This window comes from Lactuca sativa, chromosome 8 (genome assembly GCF_002870075.4).
Source record: "Lactuca sativa cultivar Salinas chromosome 8, Lsat_Salinas_v11, whole genome shotgun sequence".
Classification (NCBI taxonomy): domain Eukaryota; kingdom Viridiplantae; phylum Streptophyta; class Magnoliopsida; order Asterales; family Asteraceae; genus Lactuca; species Lactuca sativa.
Genome location: NC_056630.2, coordinates 319,259,618 through 319,274,964, shown reverse-complemented (window position 1 = coordinate 319,274,964; position 15,347 = coordinate 319,259,618).

The following is a 15,347-nucleotide window of genomic DNA, read 5'->3' as shown; positions in this document are numbered from 1 at the left end:
TTAGATGTTTTGGCCTTAACCATTAAGTGCTTAATATGAAGTTTTGTCCATTTGATGAGTACGTTGGGTTTATGTATGCATACGCTCAACATAATGCATGAAGTCCCCGTCCTTAAGCTTTAACATGTTGTGCCTTGTGCTTCAATGAGCCGTACACTGAGCATAAGAGTTGAGTACACAGGGCTTACTCGCGAGGTCTTCTATTAGGGTTTTTGGGTCTTAGGACTTTTGGAGTTTGAGTCATGGGTTATTGGATCAGATATGAGAAGGATAAAATGATATTTTACCCATTGGAAGTATAGAATATGGTTGGGGACCTTGGATTTTGGGAAATTATATTAAATTATTTATTAGGGATATTTTAATTGAGGTGAGTATTCTCATTGTATCCATGGGTTGATGGCACCAATTACGACCCATTCTTGTACTATTTAGGATGATAGTTGCTATGTGGTTTGTATATGATTTTATGTTTTGTTGAAATAGACCCTAGGGAAGGGCCCACTTTTGTATGTTCAGATTGAAATAGACCACAGGGTGGGGCCCACTATTGTATGATATGGTTGAAATATACCGTAGGACGAGGTCCTAGGGTGGGCCAAATATTGTATGATAAGGTTGTATGTTAAGGTTGAAAGATACCCGACGAAAATGGTCACCACCACGTGGTGGATAGTTAACACACGACTGTTTTGTCCTCTAGTCAGCACGGCGTGGCTAGAGCTAACCAAAACATGGCGACTGGATGATGAGACTTGTTGACTTTGAACTTTGACTAGAGTTTGACTAAGTTTGATGATATGGGCTTATTTAATCATAAAAATCATGCATGATCTTCATACTTTATTTTAATTTTATCTCAAATAATGAACCAAAGGTGCTTAATTAGCTTAAATATTTCATTTTCAGCTATAATGACATGCTCGGAAGGAAAAGGAAGCGGAATTGGCGATTAGAAGCTTGGATCTTGGATTTTGAAGAAAGGAAGATATTGATGGATAGCTTCACCCCTCGGCAGTGTTTTGGCCGTATCTCATGAACCGTAAGCCCGATTGATGAGATTCGAAATGTTCTGAACACTAGACACAATTTCGCACAACTTTCGTGTTTGGAGAGAATGTTGATTCAAAACTTAATCGATGGGTTGGGCCTCAACTCGACGAGTTGATCCAAAAGTTCGCGATTCTCGACGCTGAATTGTCGTACACGAGATTTTAAGTGATGGAATCGTCGAGTCAGTCACTGGACTCGCCGAGTCTCCCCCATTTTAAGAATGTATATATAGAAACGCTCCTCATTCGAACCCGAACGAATGGGGGAAGTTTAGGTTGATTTTTGGAGGCTAGAAGGGTTCTTAGAAGCTGTGGTTTTCGAGATTTCAACTTAGATATCAATTTGGACGAAGATCAAAGGGAATAACACATTACTTTTATCTTAATCCTTTGCATGAACCATGTTTCAATCATTAGATTATGCTTTTAATTTGTTATTCGCTATAGATATGAGCTAAAAACTCATAACTTCTGTTTAGGATAAATGATTTTATGAATGTGGTTTGATTTTATGATTGGATTAATTTAATTTGGTGATTTTGTTTTGGTAAGCTTGTTAAAGAACCTTATGTGTTAATTACAACTATATTATGTTAAGTAACTAGTAATTAAGTTGCATGAACATCTCTTAGTTTCTAATCACATATGATTTACGTGAAAACATTGTTATATGCCTAGGAATAGCGAAAGTGAAACTAGGGTTAACTAGAAAATAGGTACATTAATTTGTGAGCTTGTGTGACGAACCATCAACAATGAATTAACTGAATTAGCATATTTGATTAGCTCATTACAAGTCGTACTTAACCCGTATCATCAAACTAGGAAATCTATTAGTTTAATCACTTGATCACTGCTGGAATTAGCTAGTTTTCTAAGGATTAGTAATAGCGAACGTGAACCTAATCACACTAATCGGTAGCCAAATCCAATTAATCCATTGCACTTTCCATAAAATCAACCATAGGAATAAATGATTCAAACCTAAACAAAATCTCCTCCATTATTGAATCTAGTTGTATTTTGTTTCTCCTTAGTTTTTAATTGTCCTTTGTTAGAGACTTTAAGAAGTTGCTTAAGTTTCTATTCTTGTAAAACTGGAGAAAAATCCTTCTTTTTACTTGTTTTATTTAGATAATATTAGTAACAATCTTAATTGTTTACCGTTCCCAGTGTTCGATACCATACTTACCTTAATTAAGCTGCTAATCGATAGGTACACTACCTTTCGTGTGTTTGTTTTGTTTCTAAGTTAGTAGGATTAAAACTAGTACATTCCACATACATCAAGTTTTTGGCGTTGCTGGGGAACGGTTCAAATATTTAATTTTATTTGCTAATAGTTATCGTTTTTATTTTATTGATTAATTTTTTATATAGTTTAATTTTAATTCTAATTTTTATTTATTATCTATTTTCCAAATCTCGATGCTTTTGATGCTTTTCATGAGGAAGTAGTACATGAAATTGAGCAAGAAGATGAGGAGTATGACTCAAATGAAGATTTGAAGAAATTTGGAAGATGGTTAGATAACATCTTGCCAAACACACAAGGTACACCTGAGTTACAAGAGCTAAATTTACAAGATGAAGAATTTAATCTAGAAAGAGACCTGGAGGAGCTGGAAAGATTGTTGGCAGAGGGGTCAGACGAAGAACAAGAACAAGCTGAATTGTAGGAACCAACCTGTGGTTTGACCATTACCACAACATGCCCCCCCTGGATTTCTGGTTTGTGTGTCGGTGCATAGGGTGACGATTCCAACTTTGAAGAAAGTTATGAAGCGCGATCTGTTTCTGATTAGTACCCAACCGGTCCCAACCCTTGTCAGAATTCTTGGGTTTAATGTATTCAAGTTTGTTTGGCCAATTTTAGAAGAAAAGAGCCAAATTTATTGGTCCAAAGAAAACATTTCATGCAATGGGTGGATTGGCATTGACTTTATTGGAAGTTTATTAAGTTGGGAGTCCAACTCAAGACCCGCAAAAAAAGAAGCGCTTGCGGGAGGATGCCCGTCATTAGAGTTTGCTTTCCTTTTCCTTTTTCTTTTTATTTTGTGTGTTTAGTTTGGTTTGTTTCTAAACTTCTAGTTTATTAAGGTAATGTAGGAATGCTAATTTGATGTTTTTTTTCCTGTTATTATGTAGTTTTTTTGTCTTTGATCTTTGAAGGAGTTAGGGTGAGATTAGAGTAATTTCTTAAAGCGTGAGGCAAATAAAGTGAGGGGCCGAGTCATTTACGAGGAGATTATAAGACTTTGAGTGATCTGTTGAGTCTGATGTTTATGTTTGCTAAATAGTCTCGTCACTAAATATTATAAGGAGATGTATTACACTAATACCCTCCTTGAACACCAAATCAGAACTGAAGAAGAAAAAGAATTTGCACGATCGGAGATGAAAACTCATCGAGTGCATACATACAACTCGATGAGTTCCAGAGGAAAAACGCGATTTATGCCCAAGTTACGATCCAACACGACGAGTTCTCCACTATCAACTCGACGTGTTTCTCAGTCATTTGGTTTTGAGTCTTCAATTTGATTCCATCCGAGGCGGTCATTGTCAATCCAATTCTAGGCGATTCCAAGAAGTTTTTTTCCACTACAGTAGGAGTTGTACCACATGAGACATTTGACACCCAAGGTGTGGATGAGCTGTTCCAATGGCTAAAGTCAGCTAAAGATGGAGCTAAATTGAAGAAGATCACCCTTGTCACTACTATCCTAGGGGAGTTTGTTCCAATTTTCTCTTTACTTTTATGTTCTTTATGATGCATAACATGCAATGGGGACATTGCATGAATTAAGTGTGGGGTAGGGGTTGGTAACATTAGTTGAAATTTTAGTTAAATTTTGAAAAAAATTTGCATTAAAATTTCTAGGGCTTATTTAGAAAATTTTGGTAAAAGCGATTAGGAAATCATTCTAGTATTGTGCTTGATGATTCTATGAAGACCTAAATGTTTAGTTGAGCCTATACACGTTATAATGCATTTGTGGCCCCGTTTATTCTAGTGATCTCATGGGACAAAAACACAAACTCTTTTAGTCTAAGGGATGCAATATGTTTAGCATCGTGTACTTGAAATGTCTCTAGGAAGACTAATACATTAACCAATAAAGGTTGAAGTCAAGTTGAAAGGATTAAAACAACTTTTAATCTATGAAGATCGATTAGATCTTGAACAAGTATATGAATGTAAAACAACAGGAACGCAATAATAAGAACAATACAGCTTAAATCAAACGTGTCGAATGATTAAATAAAATCCTCAGAAGAGCTCGATTAAGAACATCAACTGTAGAGGATTAGAAGATTACAAGAACGATAAAAAATGTTATACTCTGAATCAATCGCTATATCGATAATCTCAGCAATCTTAACCTTAACCTAATATGCATGCAAGCATTTAACTTATATACAATACATAAAAGGCTCTCGGTTGGACAGGCCCATACCGGAGAATACAAGGCTAAACTAACGAGCCCAAAAGACGCAACTTCAAAATAAAACTTCAGTCCAACAATCTCCCCCTTTGCGTCAATTTGGAGCGAGACTTTCACTTCTTACTTGGGCCGGCAGCTGAAGCTGGTACCTTCTTTTTCACGGTACTAAACAGACACTTGGTTATGGAGAGAATGGTCTGTCTAAACCGGATGTACCAATTGATCATATCATTGAAGTACTTGATGTCATCAGCCGAATTCTCCTTACACCGCTTGATAATTGATAAGATGTGCTCCAAGCAAGTTGTGGTGTAAAGGTGCTTGTCAGCTAAAGTGAAGAGACATTTCTGTCCTTCGGCTCTAGTGAACATGACTGAGTTACGCCTCGGATCAATCCTGCCCATCTGCATCTGGTTGAGATCACTGGCCGATCCCACAGGAGCTACTTTCGGTTTCTTCTTAAAAACTGTGGCGACCTCCTGATCCATTAGGGCAACATCCATGATGTAGCAGGCCAACATCCTTTTGACATGGTCTATGATGGGACCATATTCGGTTTCATCTGTCAGCAGGATATTGTACAAGACAATCCAGTCATGAGGATTCAGATTCGGCAGATCCGCCAGGGAGATGATGTGGGCAGTTCTTGCAGATCCTCGGATGAGCTTGAACTTAACGTTTGTGAATCTCCCCACGGCATAAGGCTTTGGTACCCGAACATTAACAATCTTCTGGGCGCTCCAGGTGAGGTATTGTGGGCGAGCGGCCTCCAGATAGAAGTCAATGAGCTCCCTGTCAAGCTCATCATTCAGATGTGGGACTTCAAAAATGTTAGAGAAGACGTGGAAGATGAACGCCTTTCGAGTCAGCGGCATATCAAACTGCGAATCGATAGAGTTGTTGCAGTCGAATGATATAACCGGCTCGAGCCATAGTATGCTTGGAGTCTCTATGGCCTCTTTTATCAAACGATCCCTGGTCCAGGCAGGGAAGAGCAGCTTTCGGCTTTCAAGGAGATCGTGGGCTTCTTTTTGCTTTCGTTCGGCTTCTTCAGCCTCACGCGCCACACGACTGGCATTGTTATCAGCATTGCGACTATTCTTTCTTTTTAACATGTCCACAATGGTCTCCCTGTCTTCATCTTCTTCTTCATCTCCTCCCTCAGCTATGTTTTTGCCCTTGTTCTTCACACCCGAACCCGAGGCATGACCAGTTGGGGTTGGTTCGGTTGTGTGAGTAGCTTTGGAGGAAGGAGGTGGTTTCGATCCTATCTTCTCATCTCCCCCTTGTTTCGGAATGGACACGAAACTCGGTAGGCCTTCAATCTTGCTTAAAAGGTCCATGGCCGGAGAGAATTTTTCAGCGAGGGTGCGCCTCACTGAGTAGTTTAGGATGGGGTCGTGTGCTTCCAGGATGTTTGATAATGCTGCGTGGACATCCGAAACACACGTCTTTATTACCTCCCTTTCGGATCGAAGAGCTTCCAATTGTTGTTCGGAGTTGGAAAGCTGCGCGCTCTTGACCTTTAGGGCAGTAGTCTTGCTCACCAAGACGTCCATCAGAGAATTTTCAGCTGCAAGATCCTCTTGTAGCTTTGCCAGGCGGGCATCGATGGAGGCACGAAGTGCCGAGTTGTCGGTGCTGATATGTTGTCTGAGGGTAGCGAACGAAGACAGCTCCGTCGAGACAAACTTGGCCAATTGTTGAACAACTGGTTCCAGAGTTGTCTTAGTGGCTTCGGCGCTCTCCTGCAAGGACTTCAGCAGGACAGAAGCGTCGGTGAATAGTTTATCGACTTTTTCGGTCGCAGCCTCACAGGCTCGGGTGGAGGCATCAATAGCAGCAGTTGTTGAGGCCACAGAATCATGTTGAGCCCTGGAGAAGGCGTCAACGGTCTTCTGAAGGGCAGCTTCAGACAAAGATGACTGCTGGTTGGAAGAGGAGGCGAGAAGTTGATCAACCTTCTCGTTAAGCTCACGAAGATGCTTCTTTGTCACTGGAGCATCATCCTTCTCGTCACTTTGAAGTTGAAACGGACTATAGTAGACCGAATCGAAGTTCATGTGATCACCACCAAGGTATGGATCACCGCCATCGGAGGCGTGTTCTGGAGATTGAGGTGGTGGTGATGCTGGGGGTGTTAATGGTTTTGTTGGTTCAGGTTGAGTGGGTGGGGGTTGAGTTTCGGGTGGTGGTTGTGTATGGGTTTCGGTTTGTGGTGGTTCGGTTACAGGAGGGGTTTCGGTAACTGGTGGTGTTTCGGTTGATGTGGTGAAAATGGGTGGTGGTATAGGGAAAGAGGTTGGGGGAATAGTGGGGTTTATGGTGGGAATGGAAATAGGAATTGTGGGTGGAGGTGAAGGAATAGGAGATTGATGAAGTTCCATCTCTGGGGTTGGGGACCGAGGTGGTGTGTTGCCTCGTTGAGGAGATTTGTCTCCTTGTGATCCTTCAGAGTCTGAACTCCCATCTTCGGATTCGCTTGAAGAGGAGGGAATAAGGAGCTTTCGCTTCGGTTGGGTCTTCCTCCGTTTCGGCTGTGGTGATGAAGCGGCCTTCGGTTGTTTTCGTTTCTTGGGAGAGGGTCCCTTTGGAGCTTTGGACACTTGCTTCCCCTTCTCTGCCTTTTTCCCCCTGGCCACCGGTTTATCGGCGTCATGAATCAATCGCAGCATGTCCGGTGTCAATTCCCTCGGACCAGCTGGCCTAAACTCCTTGATCGTCCTGATCAGTCTACTATCGGCGGGCACATCGGCATACATCGACTCCGGGATAGAGCCAATGAATGAGAATTTTGATGCATCGGAAACGATGATCTTCTTGGTATGAAACGTACCAATAGAAGACATCGATGCACCGTCGGCTGTTGGAACATTGAACTTGTCCATGGCCCATCTTGTGATCATGATCCAGAACCGGGCCAACGACACCTCAGAGTGTCGGGAAGAAGAAGAGAGGCTCTGAATCAGCTGTTGCCATAGGACAAACCCATAGTCCAGGTTTATCCCGTTATACACCCCATACATTATCGAAAGGAAAAGACGACTTGCACCGTCAGATCCTGAGCTCCTCTCTGACAGACCCTTAAAAAGGACTGTAAATAAGCCATTCCACTGTGGCGGCAGGCAAGACTTTTTGAACTTGGGGACGGAGGAGAGAACTTCTGTATATCCCATGTTGTAAAACATGCTAAACAGCATCCCAACCGGAATAGTCTCCGGGTGAACTCGTGAAGGGTCAACGGCAAACCCTAGCATAGTGCAGAACCTTTGTCGTGAAACGGAGGTCTTGTGTTCTGCAAGCTCGAAAAATATCCGGTCGACAGCCTTGTCGTAGTAAGCCGTCGCATAGACCTGTGATAAGGCCACCATCGGCACCGTTTCAATTCTTGACAATGCAGGAGCAAGCTGGGAGTATTTGAGGCATTCAATGACCGGCGGCATATAGGAATCATACGCCAGTGGGTTCAGATCAATGACCAGGCATTGTTGGGGTCGAATGGGAAGAATCTGAGAGGTAGCATGGACGGAAGAAGATTCAGCCATTGTTGCAGGTTGGAGAAGAAGAAGAACAGTGAAGCGCTTTGTAGGTTTTCGCTCTTTAGAAAATCCGGAGGCAGTAAAAAGGTAAATGGTGTTGTAGACTGCCTTTTATAGTGAGGAATTGGAGAGAGAAAAATCGTTTCATATCTTTTATGCGATGATCACGTAGGAGAGAGAGTGTCAGATTCCTAGGATCACGCTACCCAACAAGCGCCGTTTCAGAGAGAGAAACCGTTTCCATTTCCACACGCGCCTTTAATGCCAGAGTGATGACCCTTGGTAATCGCACACGCGTCCATAAGTGTCAGTAAAAGCGCGGCCGTTTCACATTCACACGCGCCCACTTTTTACTGTCGTTTGAATTCAATCCTTTTAAACTCCCGCCGCGTCAGCAACCTTTCGTCTTATCCCTTTTTAAACGCCATTTAGAATTGAATTGCCACGTGGATTGTTTTTGACCACAACTCCATAATTAACCACGAAAGTAGAATCCAGCCTATAAAATAATTAGTAACAGAATTTTTGAAAATCTAGGATTTTCGTGCAAAGAGTGTAAAAGAAAAAGAAGTAAAGCGACTCTTTTAGGATTATCTGTGATGTCAAGAATGACATGAAACTGATGATCCCGGGCACGAATCTCTTCCTTCAAGGTCAAGAGAGACCTCAAAGTGTTAGTGTGGAATCCCGTTGAATTACGATCAAACATTTATTAATAAATGTTGAAAGGCTTCTTTTAATTAGGCTTATGAAGGGTGGGTTCGCTTTGATTCATCAATACAATTCTTGATATAAGAACGAGAGTGAACAAAGTACTTGTGAGACCGGTGTAGTCTGTTGAACAAGTAGGTAGGAGTTGATTTTGCAGTGGGTCAATTGATGGGAATAATGTGAAATCTCAAAAAAAATTTAAAACTGGATCCCTTCGGAAGAAAGGTTATGGTGAGTAACAATTTCATTGGAATCACGCAAAAGAAAAATTGAGATTCCTTGAAGGTACTTTCGTCAATTCATTGGTGAAAACTTGAACAAATTAATTGGTCACCGTCAATTCATTGGTGTTGAATTTTGGGTTTCACTCAGCTCGTAGTGGCACAAAACTAAGATCATAAACACAGATGTTGTGTAACCATAAACCTCAGAGGTAGTTTCTGAGAGTCTCAAGGGTTACGTTGATGAAACGTATGTAATGGAGAAGGGTAATGGGGATGGTGTAAGAAAACATAGTACCTCTGCTGCGAAAATAAGGACCAAGCAGGGGAGTCTTAACTCATGTGAGAAAAGAGTGAGGTAGCTCACGATTATAATAAATGAGTTAGCCTTATTGGGAAGACAAGGTTTGTGTATACCAGGTCATGAAGGCTATTATTTAAAATCTTATGAGGCTTGGGACACATACAGCAGCATGCTTCTAGGGACACGTAAGAAGTCAACAAATATATCCCCATAAACGAATGAGCACACAAGAAAAATTAAGTAAAATATATTTTTGGAGTTTTTGAAATTTATAAGAAAAATAAAAAAAAAATAAAAAAAATAAGACTTAAAATAAAAGTAAAACTAAAAAAAAATTTTGGAAGAAAAAAATGAAAAACCGAACCCGAACGTTCGGTTGGTTGTGGTTCTAGAGAATTTTGAAAAACCGAACCCGAACCTTCGGTTGGTTTCGGTTCCACTAAATTTTGAAAAACCGAACCCGAACCTTCGGTTGGTTTCGGTTCCACTAAATTTTGAAAAACCGAACCCGAACCTTCGGTTGGTTTCGGTTCAGGAAAATTTAGGAGAACTGAAGAGTTTGGATGTGCAATTTGGAAAAACTTTTTACACAAAGAAAAACACATTTTGTACAAAGAAAATATATAACTCTGAAAAACTACCTTCGAAGTAATGAGCGAGTCAGATGGTTGAACCGAACCCGAACGTTCGGTTGATTTCGCTTCTTACGTTGGAGTTTGAGAGGTAGTGTGAGGTACTGACTCTGATTCCATCATACCTAGCCCTTGCAATATTTTATTGAATGATGCTTCAGGAAGAGCTTTGGTAAAGACGTCAGCCAGTTGATCAGTGGTTCTTACAAAGTGAACTTCGACATTTCCATCTTCCACATGATCTTTGATGAAGTGATACCTCAGTGCTATGTGTTTGGTTTTAGAATGTTGCACTGGGTTATGACAGATGCTAATTGCACTTTCAGAGTCACAATATAGTAGGATCTTCTTCATATTGAGTCCATAGTCTCGAAGTTGACTCTGGATCCAAATTACTTGGGATGTGCAGGAAGCAGCGGCAATGTATTCCGCTTCGGCAGTAGACAGCGACACACATGTTTGTTTCTTGGATTGCCAGCTGACCAATTTCCCATCAAGGAATTGACAGCCACCAGTTGTGCTTTTTCTGTCGAGTCCACATCCTCCAAGGTCAGCATCAGAATAGGCTTGAACGAAGAAGCCTGAGTTGGATGGATACCAAAGACCTAAGGAGGTGGTTCGCTTGAGATAGCGTAGGATGTTCTTTACTGCCAGCATGTGAGGTTCGCGTGGGTTAGCCTGAAATCGAGCACAATAACATACAGAAAACATGATATCAGGCCTGCTAGCAGTTAAATACATCAGTGAGCCGATCATTTGACGATAGAGCGTGATATCGACAGCCGGTTTGTCTAGAGATGGGGTAAGCTTGGTGCCGAATGCCATTGGGACTTTGACTTTTGAGTCTCCCATCATGCCAAACTTTGCTAGGAGAGTCTTCGTGTAAGCTTCCTGATTGATAAAGATGCCTTCGGGTCCCTGTCTTAAATTTAAACCAAGGAAAAAATTAATAGGACCCATTGAGCTCATTTCAAACTTAGTCTCCATCAACTTTCTGAATTCAGCTGTTAAGCTGGGATTCGTGGAGCCAAAGATGATGTCATCGACATAAATTTGAACTATCATAAGGTGGTTACCTTCCTTTTTGCGAAAGAACGTTGGGTCAACCGAACCTTGTTTAAATTTAGACGTCTTTAAAAATTTTGTAAGCGTTTCATACCAGGCTCTCGGAGCTTGTTTGAGGCCGTACACAGCTTTATCCAGAATGTAGCAATGATTTGGATACTTTTCGTTCACGAACCCAGGAGGTTGCTCCATATACACAGTTTCTTCGAGTTCTCCATTGAGAAATGCACACTTGACATCCATTTGGAAAACCTCAAAGTTTTTGTGAGCAGCATAGGCCAAAAATATTCTAACAGATTCTAGCCTAGCTACTGGAGCGAACGTCTCTTTGTAATCTATGCCTTCCTCTTGACAGTATCCCTTGACCACCAGACGAGCCTTGTTCCTAATAACATTACCTTCCTTGTCCATTTTGTTCCTAAAAACCCATTTGAGACCAACAACCGAAGCATCTGGAGGAGTTGGAATGAGGCGCCAGACTTTATTCCTTTCAAACTCGTTCAGTTCGTCTTGCATTGCGTGAACCCAATCAGAGTGATCGAGGGCAGTGTTCATTGTCTTCGGTTCAACTTTTGATACGAATGAGTTAAACATACAAAACTCAACCTTTGAAAATAAGGATGTCTGTTTTGCCTTCAGTTGAGATCGGGTCAGAACCTTTTCAGATACATCTCCAACTACTTGAGAGATAGGATGATCTCTGGTCCATTTGGTAAGAGGAGGGTAATTTGGATCAAAGGTTGGGTCTAATTCAGCATTGATCATTTCTTCTGGCTCAGATTGGCTATCGTAATCAAGTTTCATATCATCATGCTCCCCCTCAATTGATGAGTCTTGAGAAACATGAGGTTCAGGGGTTTCTTGTGGTGCTGGTCTTTCAGGCGTTGAAGCACCTTCGTTTGGAGGGGCATCTTCGGTTGGTGAAGGACTTTCGGTTGAAGTTGTAGAGCTTGGATCCCCTTGGACTTGTAAGATTGGCTCCCCCTCGACTGAAGCATTGTTGGATGGAGATTCATCAGTGGGCGATTCTCCTTCATGCATTCTTCTTGCAGCATCTTCGACAATTTGCTTCATATGATCAACTTTGTTGTCAGCTGCACCCGCTTCTGAGAGAGAAGCTTTTTCCGGTTCGTCAAAGAGTTCCAGAAATTTCTCGTATAAATTGGCGATCGAGACTGTGACTTGTCCAGTTTGAGGAAAGAGTTCCCCGGCAGTGTCTTCTATGGCTTGTAGCTTCTTGACATAGCTATCGTCAAAGGTCACATAGTATGTCTCTTCAATCCTTCTTGAACATTTGTTTAGGACCCTGTACGCCTTGGATGTGAGTGAATAACCCAGAAAGATTCCCTCGTCGGCTTTGACATCAAACTTGTTGCGGTGTTCTTTAGAGTTAAAGATGAAACACCTTGAGCCAAACACATGGAAAAATTTCACATTGGGCTTTCTGCTGTTTATAATCTCATATGGTGTGAGCGTGAATCGCTTGTTGAGATAGGACCTGTTCTGTGTATAACAAGCAGCAGAAATAGCATCAGCCCAAAAATAATGAGGTAAGGAAGCGAAACTTAGCATAGTTCGGGCAGCTTCACACAAGGATCGGTTTCGTCTTTCGACTATGTCGTTCTGTTGTGGTGTGTAGGGAGCTGAGAAATTGTGACTAATTCCCTTTTCTGCAAGAAACTCTTCAAACTCCCTGTTCTTGAATTTGAGACCATTGTCGCTCCTGATGTTGCAAACGACCTTCTTGAGTTGGACTTCAATTTGCTTGATAAACACTTTCAGCTTTTGAGTCGCTTCAGATTTGAGCTTTAGAAAGAACTGTTGGGTTTTGAGCAATCTAACACTTCCTAAGTGTGCATGCAACCCTAATAAACCTTGGATCTATGTTTGTCTAAATACATGCAAAATAATAATTTTCCAAGGTTTATAACCTATCTAACATGGCATGGGGAACATTTCAACATAAAAGAGTTAGAAGAGATTACATACCTTTTGGTGTGTTGGGTTCTTAGGAGTTCGAGGGCCAAGCACCAATAGTGTGAATGCCTCAAATGGAATCACAAACACCACAAACTCTTGGAAAACTTTGAGAGAGTATATACACCTTGTATAAATCGGCCACACACATGCACACACACACTAGATCACTAGCTTTCTCTTAGTGTATCTTAGGCTTCATTTCATGCTCCATAAGCATGCTTATATAGTATGCATGGTTAGGGTGAAACCCTAATAACCCATGTCTTTTCCTTTTCCAAGGATCCATGGGTTAAAAGCTTCATGGATCATCCATGGACTTCCACATAAGCCTAGCCCATTAACAAATGAGTATTAGCCCACACTATATAAAACAAATAGCCCATAATTTAATTAGTATTCCTTTTAATCTCTAAATTAATTCATGATTAATTTAAGACTAAAACTAATTAAATAACGTAACTTCATATTAATATATTATAACTCATAATATATTAATAAACATATGTGTATAACTCTCATAAAATTATCCATAATAGTTTGGATGAGATGCAACCCAAATGGACCATGCCGGTCGGGTCAAGTATATACCAAATAAGTTATGGACTTAGACACCTTATCCAACAGACTCCCACTTGGATAAGTCTAATAACTATATTTGCCTATAACTTCAGGAACCAACCAACAATCGTAGCTCTCGAAAACTCCCTCGAACAGTGAAGACTCTGTCGAACTATGAAGCGCCATTTTAGATAAGTGATCACATAATCCTCTGTTCTCATGATATCAGCCGGACAAATACATGGAACAACGTCGTACTTATTGTCCAACAGTTTGTTTCCCGATTTTCGATTTGTTTGACAAAGAACTTAATCGAACACATCAATTCAGTTCTGACCGGCCGGTACATGGGTCACAACAAAATCTTCGAGGGGCCCGGATATCGCTTCTATTTCTAGAAGGAACAGATAAACTTCGACTGATATGCTTGTTCTACTACTTATTGAATTGTACACAAAGGCACGTTTTATAACATCAAGTTACTGATGCGTTTACGTGCAATCAATGCACAACCAACTCATAGGTAACAACTCATATCTCTAGGTTTAAAGATTTATATGATGTTATCGTCTCACGATCACTCGAGATAAATTCCATGAAGTGATACAAGTGAGCGTGGGTTTATACCAATACTCATAACTTATGAGTACTCATGAATGTTGCAGCAACCATTGCCATGTCTAAACTCATTTAGCCATCTACAAACCCGATTCATGACAGTCTTGATTCATACCTACTTCCAACATATGAACGACTGTGGAGTGTTTAAATAACTTAGTCATTCGAAAAGAATAACCTAGCTATTTTGGAAGTCAAAACATGCAAAGTGAAACACAATAATAATCGAATCTAATATGGTCTCAGAACCCTTTTGAATATAAATAAAAACACCTTTTATTTATCACCATATTGATTACACATTATTCAATGTTTCAAATATCAACTTAAGACTTGAATAAAAAACAACAGTCGTCCCATGCTCCTAGCATGTACACTTTGTTTTTCTAAACAATAGTTATGCCATACCCCAAGTATGCACACTATGTTTGTCTATGATCCTTACATTGTGATGTAGATCAATTGAACATGATTCCAATGATACTCATTTCACAATCCCAAATCCTTATTGTAAATGCAAGAATTCCAAATTTATGTCATTTACTGAAATCTGTTAGATTCTAAACTTATATGCATTGATCCTCTTGTAATGATTATGCACAAAGTCAGAAAGACTTGACAACAACCATTACAGAGCATTCCAAAGGAGATCAGCTCCTTGGGAACATCCTTTTTGCATTAAGTTTCCTAATCTTACATAGATTGAATCACTTCCACCTATGGAGACATTTCCATAGTCCTATTTGACTATCACTTCCGAACAAGAGTTACCTCTTTTCAGAAAATGTCGATATGGTCCTACCAAAATTAACACTAGACTTCCAAATGTCCCTGAGCAACCAATCTTTGGCGAACCTCAGATTGTCCTCGACAATTGCTTAATCACTTTAGTCATATCCAGTTCTAGACTTTTCCCTTCTAAATGCCTTAAGCATTTGGAAAATTTAGAAAGGATGAATATTATAGCACATGAAATCGATCCTATATCCGAAGCATATGGGATACTATTCATGATGTTTGACATAAAGACATGACACTAGACCAGTCTTTTGCTACAATATTTTTTATTTGCCATGTTTTCAAAATTTAACTATGAAGAGGGATGCCGTAATCATAATCGAATTTTGAAAATGCAATATATATAGAATTTCTTCAAGTTGAACCATTCCAACACAAAATTCACATATATTCTTGACTAAAGATGATTAAAATCTCAAT